Raw genomic sequence first — 8560 nt, forward strand, 5'->3', positions numbered from 1 at the left:
ATAAAATGTTTCTACTTTTAAGTATTCCTACTGTTGCCCATTCTGTAAATTTAGATTTAACACAATATTCTTTTTCTTGAAAATATTCTGGTATTCTTTTGACAAAGACTAATTAACTTGGTGTGAATATCAGGATTATTAAGACTGATAGATTGTAACTCTAAGTCTAATTTATATTTAACCGTGCTTTTGTATTTATTATTATTGTAAGCATTTATTTGTCTTTTTGATCTTTTATTATTGGTATTTTTTTTAGTCTGATTACTAAACTTAACAGCTTGACCACACTGATCTGAAGGAAGTTTATTTATTATTAATTTTTCAATATACTCACAGTTACAAAAAACATTATCAAGACAAGTAGCAGTCGTAGCGGTTACACGAGTGGGTTCCTGAAAGACATTACTCAAATTAAAAGACTGAAATAAACTAATAATTTTTGTACATGTGGGTGTATCATAAAGAATATCAACGTTAAAATCACCACACACAATAATTTTTTTACTGCTATTAAATACTTTTTTTAATATATCCTCCATCACCTCTTCAAATACATTATAATCACTATTAGGAGGCCTGTAAACACGTATAAGTATATAATTATCTAATTCTATACATCAGATTTCTGTACAACTCAATAGAAAGTCTAACAATGTCAGCACGTTCCTTTACTTTAATATTATTTCTTGCAATTATCATAGACCCACCTCTGTTAACTGACTTTCTATATTATTTGGGAAAGATGAATGATCACATGTACAATGTTTAGTTAAAGACTCAAAACGTCAGCATTGTATTTACTGGCATCAATCAAATTTTCCATTGCTAAAATATGCTCCTGAATTTGTTTTTGTAAGATAGTATACTTGTTATTTAAGTCATGAAGCGAAGATTCTAAACTATTGATTTTTGAAGTTAGGTAGTCTGTATCAATGTCATATAACTTTTGGCTTTCTACTAACTTATTATTACACTTATTAATGTAATCATGCAATTTTAAATTATTTAAAGTGTTTTTTTTCAATAACTGTCCTTTTTTGCAACGTTTATTTAATATATTCCGATTCTTAATCATAAACTTTTTTAGTTTTAAATATTTTTTAAATTTATTATTACTCAACATACAAATGTTACTGTTATAGTTGCCTAATTTAGTTGATGTATCACTAGTAAGGTCAATCACAACAGGATGGATACATGGAACTGTAGTAGAAGGAGGCACACAGTCAACACTAATAAGTTCCTCATATAAATTACTAATCTCATTACTTTGTTGAGATTCCAATCTTGTGTCCAGATCATTGATTTTAGAATATGCCTGCTTTAACTCAAACTTCAATTCAGAGATACGCCTCAAGGCTTGCTCATGAGTGTCACTACATTGATGAAAGCTAGTTATTAGTTCTTGAAGCTGATCTCGCTGCTCAATAACTTCCTGATGACTATTATGAAGTTCTGACAATTCTGATTTTAATAGGGTATTTTTATTTATAATTTTAAAAATTTCAATTTCACTCTCTTCTCTCCTGATCAACTTGTCACTGAGATCTTTGGATGCCTGAAGTTCTTGTAGGGCCACTTTAAGCTTCATCTCTGTCTGCCGTGCAGTTGTGGAACAGGTATATAGTGACATTATTGAAAATATGAATAGTTACTAGGGAGAGTGAAGTGAGTTATTTCTAAAAGAAACAAAGTATCACACTGGGCATCAAGCACAATTTTAGAGTCAATAGTAAATAAAAAGTATTTAAACGACTCCCTTGGGACAGAGTGGTGCGACATATATAGTGCAACTGCACTATATATGTCGCACCACTTCGCCGTTGCTTCATTCGCTTTCTTTGTGCGGGCATCGTAGCATCAAATTATTAACATCTGTTATAAAGTGAAATTTTTATACTAATTGACGGATTGTATATTATATGCTATGGAAAAATATAAACATATGGATTCTGAAGAACGCATAAGAAAGGAAATACGAAAATAGAAAGAGAGGCGGCGGCGTCGTCATGAAGATTCAGACTGCAGTAATGAATGTAAGTAAATATGTATAAAATATAATATTTAATAACTATACGTATAATTAGTAAAAATCAAGAATCGAACGACATCTTCACCAACTTCTATTTTTATTGAATTCCCGATATATTTCGGCAGTGTTTCAACCATGGCGGTTGTGGATCACGGGTAAACTGTTGTTTCTATATATTTAATCACGATTTAGGTTTAAATATAGTAACATTTATGGTAACTACGATAGTTATTTTGTTTACTCAAGGTAAAACCACATAAAATTATAATATACTAGCTATACCCGCGACTTCGTCCGCGTAAATAATGAAAAAATATTTGACACAATATAAGTCAAATAAATAAGTTTCATCGTTTTAGCTTCAAAAATGATAAAAAGTAAAAATAAATATTTAATCAATATGCTAAAAAATAAATTTCAAGCTTCTAGCTTTAAACATGACGATACATCTATATAACCTTGGATCTACCCTTTCAATCCTCTTGCAACCCTTTTTCACATTAAAAAGTAACCTATGTCCTTTCTCAGGATCTAGTCTATCTATGTCTGTTTCAAATTTCAATTTAAATCGGTTCAGTTTTTTTGGCGTGTAAGCGAGACAAACAGACAAAGTTACTTTCACATGTATAATATCAGTAAGGTAATCAGTAATAAACTAACCCTAAAAAGACAAAGAAAAAAGTTTAATCGTTCTAGCTTCCACAACCACACAAACAGCAAATTTCCACAATAACTTTCATTCTCTATTTTATTTTACTACCCCCCCGCCCCCTCCCCTAAGAGTAAAAATTTTACAAACATTGAATATCATATTTATTGATATTTAAACAACAGCCTAAAAATGAGTCTCAAACTTCTAGTTTTAAAAAATCACGATTCTTCCATACAGCGTACCATTGCAACCCCCTTACAATCCTTTTTTCACATTCAAAAGTACCCTATATTCTTTGTCGGGTGTAAACTAACTGTGTACCAAATTTCATTTAAATTTTTATTTTGTTTTGGAGCGTAAGACTGACAGAAAGACAAACAGAGTTACTTTCACAGTTATAACATTAGTGGGGTATTTAAAAATCTACCCCAAAAGAACCAATGAAAATAGTTTCATCGTTCTAGTTTCAAAAATTACGAATTTACATAATAACTATCATCCCCTACTTTATTTTACCCCCTTAAGGGTATTTTTTTTACAAACAATGAATGTCATATTTATTTATATTTAATCAACCGTCTCAACAATCAGATTCAAGCTTCTAGCTTCAAAAATGACGATTTTACATAAAAACTTGCATCCCCTATTTTATTTTACCCCCTTAAGGGTATTTTTTTTACAAACAATGAATGTCATATGTATTTATATTTAATCAACAGTCTCAACAATAAGATTCAAGCTTCTAGCTTCAAAAATGACGTGTTTACATAAAAACTTGCATCCCCTATTTTATTTTACCCCCTTAAGGGTAATTTTTTTACAAACAATGAATGTCATATGTATTTATATTTAATCAACAGTCTCAAAAATAAGTTTCAAACTTCTAGCTTCAAAAATGACATGTTTACATAAAAACTTGTATCCCCGATTTTATTTAACCCCCTTAAGGGTAATTTTTTTACAAACAATGAATGTCATTTTTATTTATATTTAATCAACAGTCTCAAAAATAAGTTTCAAGCTTCTAGCTTCAAAAATGACGATTCTTCCATACAATCTTTCATCCCCCCTTTTCACCCCTTACAACCCTTTTTTCGCATTAAAAAGTAGCCTATGTCCGTTCTCGATATTTAATCAACAGTCTCAACAATAAGTTTAAGCTTCTAGCTTCAAAAATGACGAATTTACATAAAAACTTGCATCCCCTATTTTATTTTACCCCCTTAAGGGTAATTTTTTACAAATATTGAATGTCATTTTTATTTATATTTAATCAACAGTCTCAAAAATAAGTTTCAAGCTTCTAGCTTCAAAAATGACGATTCTTCCATACAATCTTTCATCCCCCCTTTTAACCCCTTACAACCCTTTTTAATTCGCATTAAAAAGTAGCCTATGTCCGTTCTCAGGGTCTAGACTAACTGTATACCAAATTTCATTCAAATCGGTTCAGTAGTTTTGGCGTGAAAGCGAGACAGAAAGACAGAGTTACTTTCACATTTATAATATTAGTTTTTGTCGCAGCACAAAAATATATTTTTATCGTTTCCGTACAACTAATAATTTTACAGTATTAATCTACAACCCAACATTTTGTTTCTTACAATCAGCTAAATAATTTAAATAGTTCCATAATATATAGCACAATGAAAAGGTCATTTATTTTATAAAAAAGACAGTTAGTTTTTATTTTAGTGAAAAATAAGAAAATTCTATTTTGATACACCATATATTTATTAATACCTATATTTTATTAATTTTGTGTTAATGCTTTTTAAATAAACACCCACACATTATTTCTGTATAACCTACAAAAATGGGTAAATAATTTAATTTCGGATAGTGCCACACCACAACATTCTTTAAAAAATGTAAATAATAAAATGTGAAGTAATTGTGATTGTTATTAAATTTTTTTTTTAAGTTTGTCAGAACTGGGAAACAACATTTGACATTTATTATTATTTAACATTGGACATTGACTTTAATTTTTTATAATAAATTACAAAAATTAATAATAATATTGTAAAACTTTAAGTTGGGTTAAACTGGGCTTGTATCCAGAGCCGTAAAACAAATTAATAAAAAAAAAATCGCCAAATTTGTCTCGCAATCGGCCAATTTCAGGTTTAAAGAAAAAACACATACACACGATATACGATTTTATCATAAAAAAGTGTAAAAAAACAATATTTTCACTAAACGTCAACGTCATGTTTCCGGCAAGATCTTTCGTTTTACATTATGTTATCTGTGGTTTTGTTCTCTGTGATGGATACCTTATTTGCGCAAACGCACGCGATGTGTTGATTGGTTGTTAGCTAGTGAAATGAAAAGATGACGAATAAGGATTCAACCGCATAAAGATAACCTTGTATTTCCATTTTGAACCCCTTACAACCCTTTTTACGCATTAAAAAGTAGCCTATGTCTTTCCTCTGCGTCTAGACTATCTGCGTACTAAATTTCATTTAAATCGGTTCAGTAGTTTTGGCGTGAAAGCGAGACAGACAGACAGACAGACAGAGTTACTTTCGCATTTATAATATTATATATAAATATATAAATATATAAATATATATATATATATAGTAAGGAAGTAAGGATTCAGATAAAAATTCAACTACCCTCAATAACTGATTTTATTTCATTATATTTCTCACTTAACGAAAATATTTATTCCTGACCTGAATTATGTTAAAACATTCGATAATATAAAAATTAAATACTACCTACTTAGAACATTATAAAATTACTTTGTAAAATTTAACACAGTGCTTTTGTACTATGATGCGATCATAGTCGCGCACATTTTAGTACTACGATGCGATCGTAGTCATGTTATATTATCTAGTATCGTGACGCGATCACGATCAGACATAAATTAAAAAATAGTCTTTGCACTTGGTGTCATGACGCGATCATGACCGTTGCTTTGTTTTTACTAATATGAAGATGTCGACTCAATTATGATAATAAGGAACTCTAATGCCTCAAACTCACATACAGACATTCAATAACGAGCCTCTAACGTGTGGTTTGCCAAAACCCACGACAGCAAAAACTGTACCGGAGCCATCAACGTCAAATTCAACTAACCAACATAATTTAAATACTTCTTCTATGAAAACTCACACGATTGTCAGGCCACTCGTATACCCACTGATTCTACACATATTATGAAATTCAAAGATAGAAGAGGTTTTTACCACGAATCCAGCAAGAAATCTCTAAACGCTGGGGACGTATATTATGTGAGGGTCTAAGTAAGGTCCCAAAGAAAGAAGTTTTGGAAAATATTCTAGTACCTGAAAATTTTTAATTAGTTAAGGCTCCAAACTTAAACCCCGAAATAGCGGGTGTATAGACTGATTCGACTAATAATCGTGACAAACGTTTAGAAAAACCCCAACAATTATCTCGGTCTTGGAATATCGGCTTTAACCAGATTGATATCTTCGCTTATTGAGAAAAACAAGTATATAATAAATAATGATATCTTCGCTTATATATAAAAATAAGGATCTGCAGATAATTAAAAGCATATATGAAATCTTTTTGGATTTATATTTTACACGTACGCTCAACTGTAGGAAACTATATACAAAAGACAATATATATATATATATATGTATATATATATGCAATATATACAAAGAGACTCGCTGATTTTTGGAGAAAAGATAAAAGCATGACAGCGGCTGTGAAATGAGTCCTTCAATTTAATAGGGCTAACACATAAGTTCCAAAACAGTAATAAGTCAACAGGAAAACACAATCGTGGCAACAGATGAAGTGGGGCCAAGTCTCGATCGACTTATCGCTCCACTAGACGACCTTTTTTTTTTACGAGGCAAAAGGTTACAGTACAGAAACGTCCGCCTTTATGAAGGGGAGCGGACGAATACTGTGGGACTGGACGAATTCGACCCACCAAAACCCCTCGGTATTCCTCCATAAACCACGAAAGACGCCTTCGTGCGGGTTCGCATTTGTATTCGACCGCACTCCGGCCGCGGGTCTCCAGTGAAGGAGCCGCCGAAGTTGGGCGCGGGGACCACTCCACGCCCACACTCCACGGATCACTCGCCTCCTGGGAACTTCGGATGCCCTACATCCTCCGCTCCGAGTGTCCAAGTTGGGGCTTCGGGTGAAAATACACCTTCCGCCCCCCACGCAAAGGCCGCGATCGCCGCTGCGTTGCGCTAGAAGCGCACCGCATACTTACCTTCGGCGACGTACTCCCTGCGCCGTCAGCAGTCTGCCCACCAAGCCACACCAAGGCGCAGCCCGGGGATGTCCTCCGCAGATAGGACTCCCGATCTTAACATGTTAAAATCGGGAGCTGCCTACTCGTGAATACTTACCCAGATTCGCGATGCGCCTCCGGGACCGTATCCTCCGTAAGCACTATCGCGCCACACGGTTAAACCGTACCAGAACCAAACCATTGCTCGGCCACCGTTCCCCGCGGACGTATCCACGAGGATGGGGAAGCCTCCCAATGGCAGGCCCATACTAGGAGGTTGCCCGACCACTCGCCCCTCCACTAGACGACCTGCTCCAACTCCAACGGGCCACTACCAGGACTGGTCGAAAACACGACCCAAGTCTCAACCGAAAAGTCGATAGAGTTACTTAAACATACAAATTACTTCATAACTGGAAATATATTACAAAGGACTTGGTTATAGTTAATATAATTACAGGTTATTGCACCTTACTATTGAAAACCAGTATTTCAAAAGGTAGAACCTTAACAGGTTGTTTTCTGATTACAAGTACATTAGAAATTAAAAAGACAAACCTCTTGATTATGGCGCGATTATATCTTGGAAGAATACGCCAGGTCAATTTATATCAAAAATATTCCTCATACCTAAGGCTATCGATTTACACTGAATCTGAAAACTGGTAATAAATTTCTTAATTATAATCATTTTAAGATGACTGCAACTAAGTTAATATTTCAAGAATATTATATTACTACTAGAAAGTACTAAAATCGGTTACCTCATTTCTTAGGAATAAGGGTTTACTTATAGTTAATTATTAGATGACTTTCTCTGTTTAGGCAACACATACGATGATTGTCTTAATTGCGTCACACAAACGGTAAATTTATTAATCAATTTATCATTTGTATTTATGAAGAAAGTCATTTGATTTTTTTTGTTGAACTTGAGATCAATTCAATAACCTCGACAATTGAACTCCGCATTGAGAAATAATACTACGTAAATATTCAATCTTGCCAATGATATATCTATAAAGAGATATGTCAATCGAGATCATGCAAAAGTTCTCTGTATACAGCATGTCCGACTGTAGAATACGGTTGAATGTATACAAATTTTTTTAATGGACAAATTTTTGCTTTGAAATATGCCAATAATTACGACTGTATGATGTTATTAGATAATAATTGAAAATATGAATTTATTTAGTGGAAATTCAAATATAGTAATATATATATATATATATATATATATATATATATATATTTGATAGCGCAAGTGCAATACAATTACTATTTTCATTGTTAATTGATTAATTTGAATTTAATTTTGAACTGGGGGACTTTCAAAATTGCTCGGAACCGCTGTAACTATATGGTAAGAGCTGCCAAACGCCGATATATCCCCACGAATATTAAAAATTCCTCTTCGGCCAATACATGGAAGTTTCTCAAGTCACTTGGGCTGTGCAAACAGTCTAATGATTTTCCTTCAGTAGTGTCACTAAACGACTTAAACAAGCATTTTTCCTCAGTTACCACCTTGTGTGAAGTTCAAAAATCAACTACATTAGCCGAGATTACTTCGTGGCCTAAACTTCCTATAGAGGAATTTTTATTTTCACCGGTTACTGATGAT

The sequence above is a fragment of the Achroia grisella genome, unplaced genomic scaffold, assembly GCF_030625045.1.
Source record: "Achroia grisella isolate CSIRO2021 unplaced genomic scaffold, CSIRO_AGI_Agris_v1 utg1455, whole genome shotgun sequence".
NCBI classification, from domain to species: Eukaryota; Metazoa; Arthropoda; class Insecta; order Lepidoptera; family Pyralidae; genus Achroia; species Achroia grisella.